Genomic DNA, 21342 nt, shown 5'->3' on the forward strand with positions numbered 1-21342 from the left:
CCTATGGGCATGGGTAGTGAGGAGGTCCTGGATGTTGCAGCATGTAGTGTAAAGACATTTGGATGGGGTCAGAGGTGGGCGTGTGGGAAGAATGAGGCAGACAGATCAGAGCATGTGCTGTGGTGCTGGAGACAGAAATCAGAGGAACAGGCTCCAGACATGGGATAATTGTGTGATGCGTGAGTGTTTGTGTGTGTGTGTGTAGGAATGCAGGCATCACTTTGCCTGCATCAACCTTGGTAGACTTTCAGAGGTAAACTTTTGGGGAACAGACATGCTTTTAATGGTCCATACAATGCTTTCCTATTTGCTATGGCATTGTGTCACATGATCATCCTATGAGAGGAGCTTCCCTTACAGATGAAGAGAACAGGAAAGGAAGATTAAGTGACTTCCACAGAGCTCCCCACAGGGTCCAGCAGGTTGAGAACCCCAGTCTGATTCGCAAATCTGTGCCCCTTCTACACACATACCCCCATATGTCTGGAGTGACATTGGCCACAGTGCAAACCTGTACATTCTGTCCCCAGCTTTCCCAGATGCCAGGTGGGGGCCCTCTGTGACCCCCACCATGTGTGCCCCCCCAGTTGCCATGCACCACCCAGAGCAGGAGCTACTCGGACTGCTCTGCACTGCAGATGCCTTCTGCAGTGCTTAGAGATTCGGAACATATTTCAGTCTCACGTAAACAACGCTGGACTTCTGGAAACCCTTAGCGATTGTAAATGATTAAATAGCCAACTTCTGGGAGAGATTGGAGAGCATTCTTCTCAGGTGCTGATAAAATGTATTTTTAGAATAACCTAATGCTCAAGACGATGAGTTGGGTATGGATGGAATGCCTTCTTCATCTGCTTGCAAACAGCAGTGTGGACAAGGGTTTAGGAGCCTGTTCCACAAGAGAGGGGGCTGGCTGGGGGAGCCACAGAACCGTGGGATTAGGGACAGAGGGCGCCCGAACAACTATTCGCAGCCGCCGGGATCCCCACCTTGTTCCTTGAGGCAAATGAGAACGCTGGAGCCTGAGGGACCGGGCTGGGTGTTCTGCTTCCCCTGCCCCGGGTTCCTGCTCGCTACCCTCTTTCCTCTGATCAAGCCTCCCTGGAGGGAGCACGTTTTCCGTCCTGTTAGAAACCTACCAGATACTATAAAGATCGCTTTCTTTTCTCTGACTCCCACTGTGGCTTTTGATCAAACAAAAACAAAGAGAAAAACCCAGACTCCACCAGGGACTTGGACGAAGCCAGAGAAAGTGACTTCCACCTTGTCCAGACATCCCTTTGCCCTACCCCCTCCCGCGTGCCGGGCTCAGGGCCTGGAACTGAACTACGTGTGGTCTCGGCAGGTAGGTGCCTGTCTGAGGCTAGAGGTCAGCGGTGCTGGGTTGGGGCAGCTGGCGGATATCGTGACGTGGGGCGGGACCCAGCGAACACTGGGTGCCTACAGCTTGGAGCAGCTGGCTCTGAGGAATTATTGCAAGTCTGCACAACTTAAAAATCTGCAGTTTGGCAGTTTGGGGGCGGGAGGGGGAGCGCGGAGGTGGGTCCCCGAACGTCCCATTTCTCCTCCTCGGGCGGGCGGTTCGCTGAGCCTCCTGCTCACTGCGGAGGGGCCTCGGTGCCGTGTGGACCGCAGGCTGCCCTCGCTGAGGTCCTGTTCTAGTCCTCACGCGCGGCCTCAGGCACCCATCTCCTCGGAGGGCCCCTCTTCCACTGTGCAGGAGGGGAGCAGCTCGGTCCCCTTCGCCCGTGCGTCTGTCCGGTGCCTCTTCGGACTTGGTAAGTCGAGGAACAGGGAGTGGGAAATACTCTGGCTCTGCTCTCGGGATTCTTCAGGCGGTGGGGCTGGTGGTCCACAGGCAGGACGTGGGGCTGTTTCCTTCGTCGCACTTTGTTTTGAAACAAATTGGAACCTAGAGACTTCCTACAGAAATTCTGTCAAATTTGCAGCGTCGCTTGAGCCACGACTCCCCCCTCCCTGATTTGAAGGAGAGGGAGGGAGAAAGTGAGAGAGAGAAGCATCAACTCTTTGCACTTAGTTGTTCTGTTTAGTTGCGCTCTCATTGATCGCTTCTCATACGTGCCTGACCGGAGATCAACCCGCGACCTCCGTGTGCCCGAGGATTTGTCCACTGAACCACCCTGCCACAGGGTGGGACGGCGACTTGAGAGGCGGTTGCCAGAGCTACTGGGGCCTCGGCGGAGTGGCCTGTCTCCCAGGGGTCGCGGTGCGCCCAGCCCCGGAGGGCGCGCAGGTGGGTGTGCGGAGCGCGCTCCTGCTCCCTCCCCGACAGAGCACGTAGCTCCAGGGGTGACTGTGTACTTGGGTCTGTCTGGGCGAGGACGCTAACCGGCAGGGCCGCCTCTCTCTCCGTCCAGCCCTCGGCCCGCTGGTGGTACGGGCCAGCTCCCGCAGCCGGCGTCCGCGGCTGAGCACACACCCGCGGCTGGGGGCTGCTGGCTGCCGCCGAAGATAGGTGGCGGCGAAGCTGGGATCCACAGGGCGGCGACCGCGTGGCCAGCCCCGCCCCGCTCCGCCCCGCCTGCGCGGTCCTCCTGCAGGGTGGGACGGACAGACGGACAGTGGCGGGCCACCCGCCTCACCTCGCGGCCGCTGCAGCGGCTGCTGGGCAGCTCGGCGAGGCCTGATCCCTGCGGCGCGCGCGGGCAGCATTGCAGAGCCGAGCGAGTCAGAGGCGCCGGGCTCCTGCAGGTACCTACTTGCGTCCCACCTCTTCGTGCGCTCCGGAGACTTGGCTCTGAGACCCCGCAACTTTCCCCACCTTTTGCTGCCCCAGCACCCCCAAACCCCGGTGGCCCAGATCTTCGATGCTCGACCCCGGAGATCTACGTCCGCAGGGGACTTGGCATCCCGCTGGGTGCTCCGGGTTCTCCGGTCCGCAGAGCCCGTCGCTGGAGCCCTAGGCATCCTCCTGTTGCGCTAGTGCCCGGGTCCCTCCGAAAGCCGCGGGGAGAAACCCGGGATCAGCTCTTGGGCGTGGGGTGTGTTGGCGTGAGTTGGAGGACAGACGGAGGCAGGACGCTGGAGCTGGGGAAAGGCGTCACTTCGCCTAGGGACATCCCTGGGGCGTTTCTTTAGCCGCGAAGCCATTCCTTCTCTTCCTCGAGAGGAGGCGCTCTCCTGGTGAACGTAAGTGCTTCACGGCCTCCTGCTCCGCCTTCCTCCCTGTCATTCCTCTCCTCCCCTTCGCCCTGCAGCTGTGCGAGGCGCCCAGTGACAGTGGCAGGGGACGCACCCTGGTCTGGTTGCAGCGCTGCGCCCTGGGGCTGCCAGCACGCTCAGTGTAGAGTAGCCCACTGACTGCGCGTCTGGGGGGAGTGGATGCCCCAGGTGGGAAACTTCCTTTCCCGCGCTCCTCGGTGGCTGCCGGGCCTCTCGGATGAATGGGCTGGCGAGCGAGCCGGACCGGGCAGGGGCCGCAGCGGGCCGGGCTGGCGCCTTTCGCATTGCGGGGAACCTTCGGTGCACCCTCACCCCTCGCTCCCTGCTTTTTCCCGTTCTTTCGGGAAAGGAGCCCCCTTTGCACCCTTGGCTTCTCCCCGACCTGGGCTGGGGAGACTGAGCCGGTATGCAAACTCAGGCGGTCTGTGGAAGAGGTGGAAGACCGCAGAGACTCCCTCCACCTGCCAGGGTCACTGAGGGCCGGGTGCTGGTTGATGCCGAGTGAGAACGCCGCTGGGACGGGTGCTGGAGAGCTGCGAAGGCGTTTCTTGTCCTCACAGAGAGTTGAATTGTGGGGTCACCTGACTCTTCTTTTTGCATTTTATTCTACCTTCTGAGGAGTGGGACAGCTAAGGAAAACGAGAACAAAAACGTACTTGGTCCCTTTTCAGGTATTTGCTTAAGTGGTTTGCATATCCAATCATTTAGAACTGTGTAAGTTACCCCTGGCTGCACCCCACCCCACACTTTCAGACTACTTGCAAATACCTTCCCAGGTAAACAGGAAGCAAGTATATATTTCCCTAAGCACCTGACCCTTTGCTCAAAGCGGATGCCCTAGAACTGTTTCCTCCCCACTTATTTCAGGCTGACAGGACGGCAGGGTTCTGCGGTTGAACTGGGAATGTCGTGTAGGTATCACTCCTCACCTGGGTTGTGGACTCCTGGAGGACCCTGATTCTTCAGTGTGCCTCTACAAGCAGCCACCCTGCCAGGTCTGGGCTCTGCTCTGGCCACACACAGCTGTAAGATGACGTTGCTGTGCCCAGTCTAGTCCTGTTCTTTTTTTTTTTTTTTTTTTTTTAAAAAGCTTTCACCAAACTTCCTCCTTCTCCTGTTCTAACGTTAAAATCAGAACTAGGAATTGTCCATGTTGGAGTGGAGGGGAGAAGCCAGTTACCAAAGTGCATAAGGATTCTGAGTTTGAAGCATGTTGTGAATATTCCAAGGAGGCTTGTGGGATCTGTTTTAACTCACTCATGTCTGCGCCATGACTATCTGGAGAATCAGCCTGAATAAACCCATTTAAGACTGCAGCAAAGCTAAACTTTTGCTGAGCAAGTGTATGAGAGCAAATTGGGAGGTTGGAAGCGATCTTTGTTCTGTTCTGAAATAATAAAATATTAAAACCTCAATGCTCTGATGCCTGGGTTGGCCAGCAAAGCACCGTGTATGTCTTCTTCCTCTTCTCCTTCTCCTTCTTCTCCTTCCCCTTCTTCTTCCTCTTCTTCTTCCTCCACTCCTCCTCTTCCTCCTCCTCATCCTTCTTATTCTTCATCATTTTTTTTTAGAAAGGAAGGAAAGAGTGGGGACTCCAGACAGCTCCTCTGTCTGCAGTGTATTTTACCCTTCACCATCATCCTTCCCAGACTCCGTCTCCCTCTGTTCTACCAGAGGTCTCTGTCCACACTGGCTCTGGCATTTGGGGTTGCGGTGTGTGTCAGCTTTGAGAGTGCAGGCACCGCAGGGTTTTCCTCCTCCTTTCTTTAGGGGGTAACATTTATTGACTGCGTAGTGTATGCCAGCTAATCTGCTCAGCACTCTTTCAGGCGTTATCTCATTTAATCCTCAGAACAACCCTATGAGGAAGTGAAGCTGTTGTTCCTTGTTGCAATATTTCTGCGGGAGCCAGCACTAGATGAAGCTCTTCTAGGCACATTCTGAGTCAGATAGTAGACCAGCAGGACAGGGCTGGGGCTGAGGCCTCTCAAGCATGTGAGGCCAGCTCTCCTAGGTGGAAGGTGAGTGTGTTTATTGCCCTTGATTGTCAGATACCAGGAAGCTGAATCCTCCAGAGTGGCACTGTATAAAATTCCACAAGAAGATGTGGTAGAGAATAGACTGAGACTACAGATGTGGTTTCCAGCTCTGATTCCAACCTCTTTATGGCTCCTTGACTTGATATAAGTCACTTTGTGTCTCTGAGTCTCAGTCTGTTTAGCCACAAGAATCTAGATGCCTAATATTTCTTGTTGCCCTGTTCTAGGCACTGTGCTAAAAACTCTCCATGTATTTAACTCATTTCAGCTAGAAGACAACCTTAGCAGGTGGGCTCTATTATGACCCTACTTTAGATGTGAAAAAAGAGACAAACTGAATAACCTGTGTAACGCCATGCAACTAGAACAATATGAAACCAGGATCCTAACCCCTGGCCATCTGGCTGCAGAGCCACTGTGAGGTTCCATCTTCCTTGCTTATCCCTACAGCCCCAACTCTGTGCCCTGTGCTTAGTAGGATTCAGACTGGGTGGTTCAATGGTGACAGGTAAGCCTTGCAGTTACCAATTGACTTTTTGGCCTTTGTCTCATTCTAAAGGGAACCTTGAAAACTATACTAAAAAAAAGTTCTTTTTGCTTTCGCCAAATCAGTTTTCTTTCCAAAGGAACTCTGCTGGCTGGTTGGGAAAATAGAAGACAGATCAGGAAGATCATGGGGTAAGCAAACATGGCTATTCCAGAAAATGTGTTTATTATCAATGAGAAACCCAGAAAAATCACAGAACACTTTGCACTCTGAGTCAAATCTGTAAAAAAACCAAGCATGTTCCAACTCACAAGAATTTGCTGTGTGGGGCCATGTGCCCAGTGCAGCTGCCACAGGGGCACACGCAATCTCCGAACTTGAATGTACAGAGGATCTGGAGACTCAAGATTAACAAGCCCAGAACAGGACACTGTAAGATGCTAAATGTTTGAGTCCTAATGAAAATCACAGTGACTGTGTCATATTTGTATAGCCTGTTGCAATTTGCAGGAATGTTCGCAGGATTATCTAATTTCAGTTCTCATAGTAATGGAGGGTGATAAGGGGCAGGCAGGGGGGAGTTAGGAGGCTCATCTTCCAGATGGAAAAACTAAGGCAAAGAGAGCCGTGGACTTGGCCATGGACAGATGTTTTTGGATTCCAAGTCGATTATTTCTCTGCTCACAGGAAGATATTGAGATTTGGAGGGTCTCTGGCGGTAGCTGAGTTTGAACATCATCCTGAAGCTTGCTTTTGGTTACCAGTGTTGGCTAGCAGGGGTGCGTCATGGCGGGCAGGAGAGGAGAAGAAAGTATTTTTTGCTGTTTTATTTTTGCATTCAGGGACCTGGTGAAACATGGATGAATCCCAATTATGACGAACACAGTAATAATGTTTGGAATGTGCAATAAAGTGTAGAAGCTGATTTAGAGGAATTTTAACCATTATCCTTTCTCTAGATCACCTTTCGCAACATTGCAACAAACACACACCTACCTCTTATGAAATGAAACTCTTGTTAAGCTATGCTATTAGGTGAGGGTATGGTATTTTATTTTGTGGGCAAAAAGTATCACTCTCTTTGGAGTCCTGCAGAGCTGTGTATGATGGTTTGCTTGGAGTAGATACCCTATAAAATTGTCTTTAATTACACCAGTGTTGGACAATAAAGGCCTAAGATCTGCTTTCAGCCAATCATGTCACAGAGAAGCAGTAAATGTTGACAACAGTGGCATTTATGTGCTTGCTGAAGTCCCAGTGAATGAAGCCTCCTGCAGCTCCTTGGCTGAGCACAGAGCAGATGCTTACAGATGTTGATTCATGATTGCCTTGTGTAGTCACATATATTTATAAAACCACTTTACATATGCAAATATGTACAAGCATTCATTTAACAAGGATTTGAGTAGGTACCCAGGGTTAAGACTATATGCTTAGGGGCTGGCAATGCAGTGCTAAAGGAAACAAATACAGGGATGGGCTGGAGTGGGTAAGGCGTGAGACAGTAAACAAATCCACGCAAACATTTTAGTAGTGGCCAGTGCTCCGAAGAACTTCCTGGGGGAGGATAACAGGGAGGGGGATCACTAGTTTAGATAGGAAGCTGGGAAGAGCTTTCTGAGGAAGAGCATTCCAGGCTGAGGCAGGAGGTTGAGGGTTTCAAGGCAGGGCTAAGCCTGAGCCTCCTTGGAGGGACTCAGAGAGAACCTGGTGGGCAGGGGGCAGGGCAGGGATGTTGGGAGGAGGACAGGGGCTGGGTCACGCTGGGCTCTTCAGGCCGAGTTCAGGGTCTTAAGAGTCTATCCTGCAGGTTGTATGAAGGAATAAATGGACTTTCAGGATCCAATTTGTATTTCTAGAGAATCATCAGGGGAGGCTGTAAGGAAGAGATTAGAGGAATTCAAGAATGGCCCTTGGGCCTGACCAGTGGTGACACTAGTGGATAAAAGCATCCACCTGGAACGCTGAGGTCGCTGGTTCAAATCCCCAGGCTTGCCTGGGGATATATGGGAGTTGATACTTCCTGCTCCTCCCGCTTTCTCTCTTCTCTCTTTCTAAAAAATAAGTAAATAAAATCTAAAAAAAAAAAGAAAAAGAAAAAGAAAAAAACTGAGCTAGAAGAACTTAAGTAAAAAAAAGAATGGCCTTTACCCTGGTTAAGAGGTGTGCTGGGGAGGTGGCACCAAAAGCCAGGGGGGACCGGGAGCGGAGGCAGTGTGAGGGCTCATGGAACAGGTTGGTTAGGAAGGGGAACAGAGAGAGAGTGCGGGCGAGGGAGAGTGTGTGTATATGTGAGTGTCTGTGTAGAAGGGGGCCTTGCCGAGGTTAGGGAGTTGGGTCCAGCTACTCAATAGGTCAATGCATACACATCTCTGTGTGTGAGTTAAATGGCACTAGTGCTTCTAGAAGATTAGAAATTTGAATCCTAGCCCTGACTGTCTCCAAAATTTCTGGGTAAACTTGAGCTTATCATTTGTCCTTTCCAGTTTTGTTTTCTTTCCCCCTACAGCCTGGTGCTTTTATGATTTTAAATAAAATAGACTTCCTTCTACCAATATTATGCCTCAATAATGTCATTTATTTGTGTTAATTTGGATCCCTTTCATAAATTGAATTAGGAGAACTTTGAGTGGATACATGGGAACATTTGTGGTGACATTCAAAGCATTTGAATATACTGCTTGCAGACTGACTTACATAGAGAGACCAGTGAGAAGGCTGGTGGTAAGGAGGGGTAAGGATCTCCCAGGTTTGGGGTGCCGCAGGCTGGCGGAGAGTGTGGGCATGGCTAGGAGCCAACTGTCATGACTCAGTGGAGAATTTCCTAACTTAGGTGATCAAAGAGATGAGAGAACTCTGTGGTTAATGACTGGTGTGTAGATGTGGGCCGAGAGGAGATGCTTGGGTTCCATCAGGTCTGTTTTAGCATTTTTGTCTTTGAGGTCAATAAATCATACCTCTGGGCAGTGCTTTTCTTGTGGCTCTGTTAGATCCCAGTTTTCTAATGTAGTACCCCCTGAGGTCACTGACATAACACTGCCATCTGCCCTCCCCTAGGTGATAAGACATTGCCTGGCCAAGATTTAGCCCCAAGATGTTTCAGGGTTAAGCCTTCTTGGGGAAGTTTGTCTCTCAGCGGCTAGCTGTATAAATTAAAGTCTCATTATGTGGCAGTATCCTGTTTGTCTGTATCTATCTGTCTATCTACTTATATATCTATCTATGTATCGATCTGTAGGGCCAGCAGATGCAGCCACCATCATAGCTGCCTGGCCAGTACAGGTTTGCACTGTAATCTGGACACATCATAATGAATCAACAGAGCCAAGAACTGGTGGGCCATTACCTCTTTATTCCTAGCTCGCACTCAGTAAGCGAGTAAACACAAACACACTGGGCTCCAAAACACACTCATTCAGCACTCACAAAGCTACTGACACATCAAGTTTTTCTAGAATCAAAGGCTCACCAGTCTACCTTCTGTTTCCCCATCTCTCTTCTCCTTTCTGCACAAACTGGATTCTCCTTCAGCACCCGGCCATCTTGACTGCTTCCTCTCCTCCAATCATGTGGCCTCGCTCCTCTGGAACAACGTGGTCTCCTCCTCTTCAAAATGGCCTCCTAACTCCTCCTTTTAAAACTTTTTGGTGCGAAAGTCCAGCACACATTAGCATAACCAAGCCCCTTCCCAAGCAGGAAGGTAATAATATTATCACCTAGGCAACGGCCATCCACATGGGCAGCACCATATTTAATAAAGTGAGCATAAAATTACAGTTTACAAACTTATCTGCCCAACACTATCTATGTATCTATGTATCTATGTATCATCTATCTATCTATAATCTATCTATCTATCTATTCTTGCCAAAGTCTGAAAAGGTATCAATGACCCTGTATCTTCTCATCATCTTCTTAAATCAAAAATCCTATAGTTTAGCCTCTCTGAATATGCAAAAAAGGAATCTCATGAACGGTCATATGATGCCTTGAAAACTTGACATGTAAGCAGTTTTCCCAGACTTCCCGATCTGGTTAGAACCCGAATGTGCGCAAGGTGCCTGTCTGTGGTGGTGAGCGCAGAGCCCTGGTCTCCCAGCTGCTCCCACATACCGTGTGCAGCTGTGCCTCACTTGGCTTCCCAGCTCTCCACGGGGCCTTGCGGTACAGAGCGCAGGGGCAGTTACATGACATGGCCCTCACTGCAGATGGGATTGCTTTTAGTTTCTTTCCATCAGTCACTTCCTTCACCCACATCGACAGTTAAGAGCACACTAGCAAGCCCTGTTTTACAACCCTTCATCTGTGTTGGCAACTTGGAAATAACCCCACTTAAGCATGATTAGGCATGGGGTCTGGGTTGCACACTGCCCCTCAAATGCAGTCAGGATGTGAGGAGTGGGAGGTTAGATGGTTTGGAGTGAGTGGGACTCCAGGACTGCGGAGAAGACGGAGTTCTTTCTCCCAGGACCGGGCCCTGCTCTACTTGCCCCTCCGCCCAAACGCGCACTCTGGAGAGGACAGTGCTTTCAGTGTGGCTGCCAGCTGCCTTGACAGAGTAGGCAGACCACAGAGAAGGACCATGGTAGGCGTAGAGTTTCAGTTATACAAAATGGAAAGCGTTCTGGAGATGGATGGTGGTGACTATTGCCCAGCAGTATAAATGCATTTAATACCACTAAATTGTGCACTTAAACATGCTTAAGATGATCAATTTTATGTCATATGGATTTTACCAAAATAAAAAATTGAGATTACAATGTTATAAAGTGGCATTCTCAAATATTTCAGTCTCAGGATCTTTACATGCTTACAAATGATTGAGAATGCCCAAAAGCTTTTGTTAGCATGGGTTATATCTGTCAGTATTTGATTTAGAAATAAAAATAGAGACATTTGAATGTATTTAATCATTAGTTCATTTAAAGTAATAGTCTCATTACATGTTAACATAAACAGCACCTTTTGATGGAAAATAATTAGCTTTTTCAAAGCAAAACTATTTTAAGAGTGGCATTATTTTCCATTTTTATAAATGTATTTATTGTCTGGTTTAATGTAAGACAGTGATATTCTTAAATTTGCTGCTTCCTTTAGTCTGTGTTCTCACACATTGTGAAACCCTCTGGGAAGCACTTCTGGACACTTGTGAGACAATGAGACTGAAACAGGAAAATAATAACTTAGTTTATTATAAATAATAGTTTGCTCTCATGGACCACTTAAAGGGTCCTAGGAACCCCTGGAGTCCCCTGATCACATTTGAGAATGATTGGTATAGAATTAATCCACAGATAAATTTTCTTATGCTGTGTGTTTCGGCCTCTTTTCATCTAATATCATCTGAGTTTGAACTTTAACAACTTAATGTACTACTTCTATGATTTCAAATAAAAGAACCAGATGGCCTCTTCCAGAAAAAAGTACTTTGTATATTTTTTTCTGAATTTACATAACAAACAATGGCAATCACCCCGAAACCATTCTATTTTGAGCAGCTTCAGAAGTCACCAAATTGGTCCGGTGTGAAACTGTTTTGAATTTCTCTTGCTCAACTCAGAGTAGGACACTCACAGACAGGGGAACTGAGGATGTGAATATCAGATAAAGAAGGCCACGGTTCACTCCGGGTATGCCCAGTTTATTTCCTGCATGCGGTTCTCTTTCCAGTGGAGTGAGGACTTCCTTTTTCGTGTCTCAGGAGGGAAACCTGGCCCTGGCCGGTTGGCTCAGCGGTAGAGCGTCGGCCTAGCGTGCGGAGGACCCTGGTTCGATTCCCGGCCAGGGCACACAGGAGAAGCACCCATTTGCTTCTCCACCCCTCCGCGGCGCCTTCCTCTCTGTCTCTCTCTTCCCCTCCCGCAGCCAAGGCTCCATTGGGGCAAAGATGGCCCGGGCGCTGGGAATGGCTCTGTGGCCTCTGCCTCAGGCGCTAGAGTGGCTCTGGTCGCAACATGGCGACGCCCTGGAGGGGCAGAGCATCGCCCCCTGGTGGGCAGAGCCTCGCCCCTGGTGGGCGTGCCGGGTGGATCCCGGTCAGGCGCATGCGGGAGTCTGTCTGACTGTCTCTCCCTGTTTCCAGCTTCAGAAAAATGCAAAAAAAAAAAAAAAAAAAAAAGAGGGAAACCTGCTTCTCCTGGGTGGGTCCTGAGCTGTCAGCTCTCACTGCTGGGCTCGCTGGGGACACCAGTGCTCTTCAGAAGGTCCCCTTTACTCCCTTCTAGCTCTAGCCCACCTTGTTTCTTTGCATAGACAACTTGGAAACTTAGGCAAAAGTGAGTGCATTAAGGAAATGGACTAGAGAAAGGAGAGGTGTAAGAATTAATTTTTAAAAGTCATATTTAAATCTTTTTCACTTGCACTGCCTGGGGCTATCTCATTATTTTGTAATTTTTTTCATGTTGATGAAGTATGGAATTAGTCATAGCAATTGGTTCTGGGCGGAGTATTAAAAAACCCTTCTAGCATTGACTTCCCCAAACAGGATGGGATGTTTGTGAAGCATACAAAGATTGACTCTCTACTTTCCAAATAGTGGAAAGTAGATTAGATGCTATATAAACCATTGTATTTATTTGATCTTTTAAAAAGTTTAGTAAAACTTTTTTTCCCACCCACGAAATAGTCACTGTGGCAACTTGCTACAGCAAAAGGCACTTGGCTCTCTGAGAGTTTTGTTGAAATTATGCTGAAGAGTTATGACTTGCAACAGCGCTCTGTTGCTTCTAGCAGTAATAAATGCTTTTCTCCAGTCCTTTAGAAATGTCATAATGTGTCAGGTTCTTAGACGGGGTACATAGAAACTGTAGCTTGGTCAGGCAAGCTCATCCCAACATTTTGGAGCCCTTAGGAAAGGCTGTGTGATGAGAAGGCACCCCAAGCAGCCTTCTCCACTCTATTTTGAGCAGGAAAACCCTAGTCTTTTACCCTTAAGCAGAATGTTCATCTAGTAATATTTCCACCAGTCATCTCCTTCCTGTCTGCTGTGTACCAGACACTGATAGCACTGTCGATCAGTGACATTGCTAAGAACTGGGGTTTTGCAAGTCAAAGAAAAAGGGTCTATTAGCATTAGATGTGTGTGCACGAGCATGTGTCCTGGAGGTGACATCTGGGCTGATTTCTTGACACTAATACTGGAATTAACTGGGAAAAATGGTACAGAGGGAACAGCTTCAATGAGGTTTGGAAATGAGAGTGCACCATAAGGTTGAGGATGATAACAATTTGATGGGCTGGGCAGAGGGGTCTGAGTAGGTTGGAAAATGCCAAGGCCAGAGAGGCAGGTGGGATGTTCTTGTTCAAAACCTGAGTAGTGTGGACTCTATCGTGAAGACTGTAGGGTGACACTGAGGGTTTATGCAGAGTATTGAAATATTCTTAGTTGTGGTTTAGAAAAGTCCCTCTGGCTGCCCATGGAGAGGAAAGGGGCATTAGTGAGATGTAGGGCAAGATGTCATCACCAGCTTATCTACTAGTGTGATTTGGAGGTACTGGAAAGTGGCCTCTGTCACCTAAGTAGTTAATTTTTCCTGCTCCTTGAGTCCTTAAGTTCCTTAATCTTCTACATTCTCTATATTCTAGATTCTCTGTATTCTCTAAATATATATATTTTTATTTATTTTAAGAGCAAGAGGGGAAGGGAGAGACAGAGAGAGAGAGAGAAGCATCAACTCATTGTTCTACTTAGATCTTCCATTTAGTTGTACTCTCATTGATTGTTTCTCCTATGCCCTGACTAGAGATTGAACCCGTGACCTCAATCTTAGCTTGTGGGATGACGCTGTATCCACTGAGCAACCCGGCTATATTTTAAGATCAATGATGGAGAACACTCTGGGAAAGTTGAATGGGATTTTTGGCCACATATCTGTTTCCTTTCTCTGAAGCTCCCTAATTTCCTTTGGGTAGTTATCCCTCTCTGTTGCAATGTTGTCTTGGTGGAACAGTGAATGCTAAGGGTGTCCCTGGAGGTTTCTCCTGCCAGCTTCTTCTGGTCCCAGACTGGGTACAGACATTGGGTGGGCAGGTGGTCTGGGCTCAGCCTGCTGGGCGCTCTGTCAGTTGAGTGACTCGGGATGGAAGATGCTATTTTAATATGTAAGCAGCAGTGCCTTCAAGTGGGTAAGTGTACATTTTTTGCAGAAGCAGGATAAGTCGAGCAGTGCCCACACAGTGATTTATTATCTGTGTTTACTCGTGTGTGTGTAGCCTGTCCATTCTGCTCATCATCGGCCCGGTGGAAGCGGGGGTGATCTTATCAACCGTCATCACTTCTATGCAGTCTGGGTTAGCGCTGTTATTGGTTTTATGCCACATGCCGATTTTTCCATTTAGTTTTTGTATTTGTTTTATGATAGAGCTTGATCCACTATCTATTTTGGCTTTGGTGAAAACTCTTTTTATTAAGGAAAATCTGTATCTCCCTGCTATAGTGGCTGATAAATAAGCTACCATTCTTCTGTGGTGACCATAATTTTAAAAGCACATTTGCTGTGATTTTTTTCTTCTCCCAGTAATGCAGTGGTCAGACAGTTATTAAAATTTGACATAAAAAAAAGAAAAAAGAAAAAAGCATTGACATGGAATGGAAGCAGTCAGTGGCTGTCTCTAACCCTAACCTCAAACCCAACAACTGTCAACCAACTAATTAATCCATTAACTCATCTACCAAATAATTTTTAGGAACATACTATGTGTCAGATGAGGTGCTAGGCACTGATGATATGGTATTGCATAAGACATACAAAAATTCCTGCCTTCACAGAGGTCTTATTTGAATGGGGAAAACAAATTATAAATAAGAGAAAGAAATAAAGTATATGTCTCTAAATGTATTTTAGGAATTGATTAATGCTAAGGAGAGAAAGTAAAGCAAGGAAGGGAGATAGAGATTTTCTTGGGGGGGAATATTTTATATAGATTAACCAAGGAAGGCCTCCTTTGGAAGATAAACTTTCAGTAAATACCTGAAGGAAAAGAGGAAGTGAGTCCTATAATCACCCGGGGATAGAGCAACCCTGGCACAGAGATCAGCCTGTGCAAAGGCCCTGAGGCAGAAATATGCCCCACTTGGCGTAATTAAGAAATAGCACAGAGTCCATTATGCCCGATGAGAATGAAAGAGTCATTTCCCCATTCAAATATGCATAATTCTCCAGGAGGGCAGGAATTTTTGTCTGTCTTATACAACACCATATCCAGGATATGAATCTAATTGTATGGAAATACAGAGTTATCAAACTGCTAGAACCAATATATGATTTAGCCATCCATATATGTGTATCCTTGTTCACTCATTGAATAAGACCTAATAGTAGGTGTCTGACTGCTCTGATGTCAGAGTGACAAAGAGCAGACATGCTATTTCGACAGAGCTGGAACAACTCTTTCATAAGAAATTACAGTCGACCTGGAAATGCTGAGGTCGCTGGTTCGAAACCCTGGACTTGCCTGGTCAAGGCACATATGGGAGTTGATGCTTCCAGCTCCTCCCCCCTTCTCTCTCTCTGTCTCTCCTCTCTCTCTCTCTGTCTCTCCCTCTCCTCTCTAAAATGAATAAATAAAAAATTAAAAAAAAAAAAGAAATTACAGTATTTGGGATTTCTATTGGTGTGAAGTCACAGGTACTATAATACTACCCTGGACCACTGCCTGCATTTTTAATGAGAGAAATTGCTAAATTTCAGTTAAAGGTTAGTGAAAAATCAAGATTATTTTTTCCAGTTAAGTTCAAGGACCTCCTGAATTCTCTCTACACTTCCTGCTTTGTTAGGTGGAGAATAGATTAAATGGGGTCCAGAGGAGAATTGGGGTGCCTCAGTGAAATGCTGCTGATGTTTCTGGTCAGACCGGCTACCTTGCAATAGGCATGCTGGAGTTCATGCTGCCTTTTCAGCCCCTGCTTTTCCTGTTGGATTGCTGTATCCACTGGCAGCCTCGAATTGTTTAGATTTCTAGCAACAATGATAACTCCAACAGGTTTGTCACATCTTTCCAGTTCCTTGTGGCTAACTAGGAGGCCGGGGGTACGGTCTCTTTGTTTCAGTAATCCGTTCTCCTGTCTTAGGGACCTCTCTCACCTCCATTATTCCTGGCTCATGAAGGAGTGGATGGTACAGGCAGAGTTCTTGACACTCTAAGAACAAATGATTTGCATAAATATCTCCAGGTCACAGAGCTGCATCCTGGCCATCCTGTGCATCTCTAGTTCTCCTGCCTCTTCACATGCTCTTTCCATTCCTTGGAGAAGGGCTTCTGACTCTTACCTGTATCCTTTACTTGTTCATATCTGACCAGCCCCTCAAAGCTCAGCTCAGATGTCACCTGTTCATGTGGTTGTCTCGTATCCTAGAGGGACCCTTTATCTTCTCAGAACTCCTGCAGCACCTTCTGGGTACGTCTTCTTATGAGAATCCTATGCATTCAGCCCTGTAGTGTGTGCAATCATTTATTTACTGACTTCTCCTCTTACAAGCCCTTCTAACTTCCTATGAACTCTGAGGGCAGTAGCCATGTCGTTTTCTGTTCTCTGTAGTTTTCAGGACGAAGCCTGCCACAGAGCGGACATGAATGAACCGCAGAAGTTCATGATTCCTACAGATTACTTAGGAGTGCGTCAGCTTGAGTCAGCTCACCCCACTCTGTCAGTTCGTGTAGTGGTTAGACCACTGCCCCTCCCCAGATAGTGATCAGAGCTGCTTAGGACCTTTTATTTCCCAGGGAGAAACAACTATCTTCTTAAGTGCTTTACCACACTTGTAAAGATTTTACATACTGTTCAGAGGTACAGAGTAGAAAGCAAAAATCACTCCACATTCCATCACAGTGGTTAACATTTTGGTGTATATATTTTTTCTGCACAAATCTCTAGTTCATTTACACACAATAAAAGAGGAAATACAATTTAACTACATTACTTAGAAATTTTTCCAGTAAGTAAGCTCAATATAATCCCTTTTATTTACAATGTAAAAATATTCTGAATTCATACTTTACCCACTACACAAATTTCTCTGAACTTCTCTGTAGAATTTTTTCCAAGGTAGAGTTGGCTTTGTCACATGTTGGTTTGTATCAATTACTACCAACTTCATTTGGACGTACTTTTTATTATCATACCATCAACTTGGGAGAAACTCTTGGGGCCAGTTAAACCAGCTCTGCTTTTAGCTGACCCTCCTCCAACTCTGTCCCTGACTTAACACTCTTTAAAAATTTTTTTCTTTTAAGGCCCTGGCCAGTTGGCTCAGTGGTAGAGTGTCGGTCTGGCGTGCAGGAATCCCGGGTTCAATTCCCAGCCAGAGCACACAGGAGAAGTGCCCATCTGCTTCTCCACCCCTCCCCCTCTCCTTCCTCTCTGTCTCTCTCTTCCCCTCCCACAGCTAAGGCTCCATTGGAGCAAAGTTGGCCCGGGCGCTGGGGATGGCTCTATGGCTTCTGCCTCAGGCACTAGAATGGCTCTGGTTGCAACAGAGCAATGCCCCAGATGGGCAGAACATCGCCCCCTGGTGGGCATGCCAGGTGGATCCCAGTCGAGCGCATGTGGGAGTCTGTCTGACTGTCTCCCCACTTCCAACTTCAGAAAAATACAAAAAAACCCACATTTTTTTTCTTTTATTTTTCAATTACAGTTGACAGAATTACTTTGTATTAGTTTCAGGTGTACAGTACAGTGGTTAGACAATCATATACTTTAAAAGTGGTCCCCTGATATTCCTAGGACTTACCTGGCCCCATACGTCGTTATGACAGTATTATTGACTCTAGCCCCTATGCTGTACCTTACATCCCTGTGACTGTTCCTGTGACTGTTTTGTAACTTTCAATCTGCGCTTCTTTTTTGTGTGTGATAGAGACAGAGAGAGGGACAGATAGGGACAGACAGACAGGAAGGGAGAGAGATGAGAAGTATCAATTCTTTGTTGTGGCATCTCAGTTGTTCTTTGATTGCTTTCTCACATGTGCTTTGCCAGGGGGGCTACAGCAGACGAGTGACGCCTTGCTCAAGCTAGCGACCTTGGGCTCAAGCTGGTGAGCCTTGTTCAAACTAGATGAGCCATGCTCAAGCTGGTGACCTCAGGGTTGCGAATCTGGGTCCTCTGCGTCCCGGTCCAGTGCTCTCTATCCACTGCGCCACAGCCTGATCAGGCCCGATCTGTGCTTCTTAATTCCTTCACCTTCTTCACCCAACCCTCACTACCTCTCTGACTCTCATCAGTCTGTTCTCTTATCTATGAATCTATTTGTTTTCCCCAACTTATTGGGGTGACACTGGTTAACAAAATTATACAGGTTATAGAGACAGACTCAAAGATGGCTGACAGCTGTTGGGGGGATGGGTGAAGGGGTATGGAGCAAACAAGGGGCAAATAAAGGAGAAAAAGCCCATGGACACAGACAACAATATGGTGATTGCCTCAGAGGAGCGGAGGAGGGGAAGAGGGCGGGGAAGGCGGAGGAGGTAAATGGAGGGGTGGGGGAAGAATAAATGATGATGGTTGGAGACTAGACGGGGGGGGGGGGGGGTGAACATACATACAGTGTACAGAAAATGTGTTATAGAACTGGTATATATTCCTATAGACTTCTTTTTTATTTTATAAAATCATAGTTTATAAGGATGAGATCATGCCATATATCGCATTCACTACTCTCTTTGTGTATGAAGCATGTTGTTTCTTTTCAGGCATGTACAGGCAGTGGGGCATAGTGATGAAGAGAATGGCTTTAGTGCATCATTGTTTGAATTCAAACCATGAAGCTGTCACTTAATAGCTATTGACCCTGGAGGGTTAGTTAATGTCTCTATTTACCAGTTTCTCCATCTGCAAAAGGAAAGTGATAAAAATCACTGCCTGTACGAGGGTGGTGAGGAGTGAGAGGGCTCAGAAATGCAGACTGTGGGACAGGCCTGACTCAGGATACAGGAGCTCTATTATTAGCATTATTTCAGCGTGTTTAATGGGCATAGTCTTATATGCATGGCCATCTTCTAATCCATTTAATCGTTCTTGTATGGATGGACATTTAGGTTGCCTTTGGTTTTTTTCTCTTATAAATAGTTAATGATGCAGTGAACATCCTTGTCCACACATCCTCACACACTTGTCTGATTTATTTCCTCAGGATACATTCCAACATAGAACAGTGGGATTTTGCGATACAAACTGCTACAGTATTCTCCAGAAGGTTTCCTTAACAAGTCTGCACCCCAATCATCGTTGCAGGATCTGTTTTCCCTTCTTCCCAAACTGCTTGCTTTCAGTTCCTCTTTGTATCACTGTCAGTCGCTGCAGACTTGTGATGCATCAGCCTTTGAAAACATGGGAGCAGACTGAGCCTGAGCCTCTAACACCCTCAGGTGGGCTGATTTGCCGACAGTATCCTGGCTGAGGTCTGAGACCCTCTGCTTTTGGCCAGCCCTGCTGCTTGGGTCTCCCGCTAAGTGGAGGAAGCCAAGGCAGGGCATTTCTCCTGGGGCCAGTGGCATGCCCAAGGGTGGTCACATGGCTACTAAAAGCGGCCCTGAGCCCTGTGGACACATGGAAGGGACCATGCTAGGGTCAGTAACTCTGTGGTTTTCCTTCCTCTTAGGAGGTGCACACCATTCCTCAGGACCTTCCTTTCTGCAAATTGTCCTTGGAGCAGACTGGTGACTCAGCAGCTGCCTGCTGGCCATTCCCTCTGCCCCCCTTGAGGGGTTGTCTAGGAACACAGAACCAACAACCAGAGGAAGGAAAGTCCTGTTACTTCCCCATGCTTCCAGTCTGAGGGATCTGTGGTATATTCACTTATTCTAGGTGGCCAAGAGTAACATAATTTATATTAATCTTTTAAATATAATTTAGAGGCTTTACTTTGGAAAGCACTCTCTGGGTTTTTTTTCTCTGAAGACCAGAACTTTTAGGAATTTATTTTTTATCCCTGAATGTATTAGACCTGGAGAAATTTTCATTTTCTTTTTTGGGGAACAGATAAAAAAAATTTAAAAAAATCATTGTAAATGAAAGGAGTGCTCATATTTTAATGTACTTCTTAAAATTTGATAATTTGGAAAATGATCAAATTAATGCCAGGGACATTCTTAGTCCTCTGCCTTGAGTCAGCCAGAAGGTGTCATATTATTCTGATTGCTTTGAATTACAGGGCTTAAATATAAATACAGTTCTTCTGACACACTAAATCCAGTTATGGTGGTCTGATCATGATGTTTTAATTTTATTTAAGCAAAACCCTGGGCCATAATTCTCATTAGTGAAGCAAGCTAGAGGTAGGGTTGAATTTAACCTTTCTTTATTATGACTGTTATTTTGTTTCAGATTTTGTTGAAAATTGGTCTGGGATGGATGAATAATGGCAAGACTGCAAAATGGGCATGTATTTGCCTTTTTCCTGGGGCTTCAGTGAGTCCCTCTAGGATTGGGGCTCTGGTGGGGGTGATCAGCCAGAGCACCTCCATCTGCAGAATGCCGTGCTGGCCATGTCTTTCTAACTGTAGGGGTGCATGTGTGTATCTCTGGCACAGGCAACATTAGCAAATCTAAGACAGACTCCCAGAGAAAATCACGAACCTTTCCTGTACCCTCATTGCGTGGAGCGTGCTTTGAGTTTCAACCAAAGGTTAACCTGGTTTTATCTTTCCTCATTTGCCAACTTCTGCTTGTCTAACACTAGAAAGGCCACGACTGAAGTCTAAAAGAACACGCATTTAGGGGAATAGCCCAGCCCTTGTCAGCAGATGCAGTATTAGTACCTTATATCTTTCTGAGCTTTCTGCCCTTACAGCTTCCAAACACGAGCTGCTGTGTTTTTACTCGATGTTAGAGGGGTGGCTCTGGTTCACAACGGGGGATAATCTTGCTCTCCAGGGGACCTTTGACAATATCTGGAGACATTTTTGGTTGTCACATACCTTGGGGTTGGGGAGGAGGCATGCTACCGCCATCGAGTCGGTAGAGGGCAGGGATGCTGCCAGTCACCCTATAGGGCATAATACAGCGTCTCCAAGGAAGAATCACCCGACCTCAAGGTGTCAACAGTGCCGAGGTGGAGAAACGCTGCTGTAGGAGCTTGCGAGCTCAGGCTTTCCCTAGCAAACTGGCCGGCTGCTCGAAGGTGCTTTCCAGTGTCCCAGAGCTAATCAGACTCTAGCAGGTTGATTGCATAGAAACCCACAGGAAACTGCATAATAAACCTTCTTCTGCCTTATAAGGTTCCACAAATCAACAGAACTAGTAGACAGAAAGGTCGTGTGCATTGGCTGCGTAGCTCATATGCTCCCTGGTGACAAGGTACCTGGGAATGGAAATCATCAGGAGATGTCGCTGGGAGTCTGGAATGAGAACAAGGGGACTGAGAGTTTCTAGTGACACCTGAGGCTCTGAGGTCTGGACACTGCAAACTCCAACCCAGCGAACCCCATCGGGGTTGGAGAGGCTGCGGTTTCAGGGTAAGACTCTCCTTCAGAAAGTGCGGGATGGGTCTCGGCAACCAACCTTGATCCCCTCCTCCTTCTCTTCCACTGCTGGCCACCCAGCACTCATGATCCATATTGATTCTTTTAATTAATGTACTCTAGTCTGGTTGGCTTGGGGGAGAGGAATTGGTTCAATAAGAATGTGTCAAGCAATA

The 21342-nt window shown here is 47.1% G+C and overlaps 1 protein-coding gene across 5 annotated transcripts in view; it reads left to right on the forward strand.

Moving 5' to 3' along the window:
• The first annotated feature begins 1486 nt into the window (after window positions 1–1486).
• Window positions 1487–21342, forward strand: part of KCNS3 (potassium voltage-gated channel modifier subfamily S member 3) — a 36138-nt gene continuing 16282 nt past the window's right edge. For 2 of the 5 annotated variants that reach the window (XM_066386205.1, XM_066386201.1), the window contains exon 1: window positions 2577–2712. The gene's annotated coding sequence lies outside the window, so the exon portion shown is untranslated. Of the gene's footprint in view, window positions 1779–2576; window positions 2713–3031; window positions 3151–3601; window positions 3855–21342 lie in introns of those variants that run through there. The other 3 variants (XM_066386203.1, XM_066386204.1, XM_066386202.1) reach the window with 3 other exon arrangements.

The sequence above is a fragment of the Saccopteryx leptura genome, chromosome 5, assembly GCF_036850995.1.
Source record: "Saccopteryx leptura isolate mSacLep1 chromosome 5, mSacLep1_pri_phased_curated, whole genome shotgun sequence".
Lineage (NCBI taxonomy): Eukaryota > Metazoa > Chordata > Mammalia > Chiroptera > Emballonuridae > Saccopteryx > Saccopteryx leptura.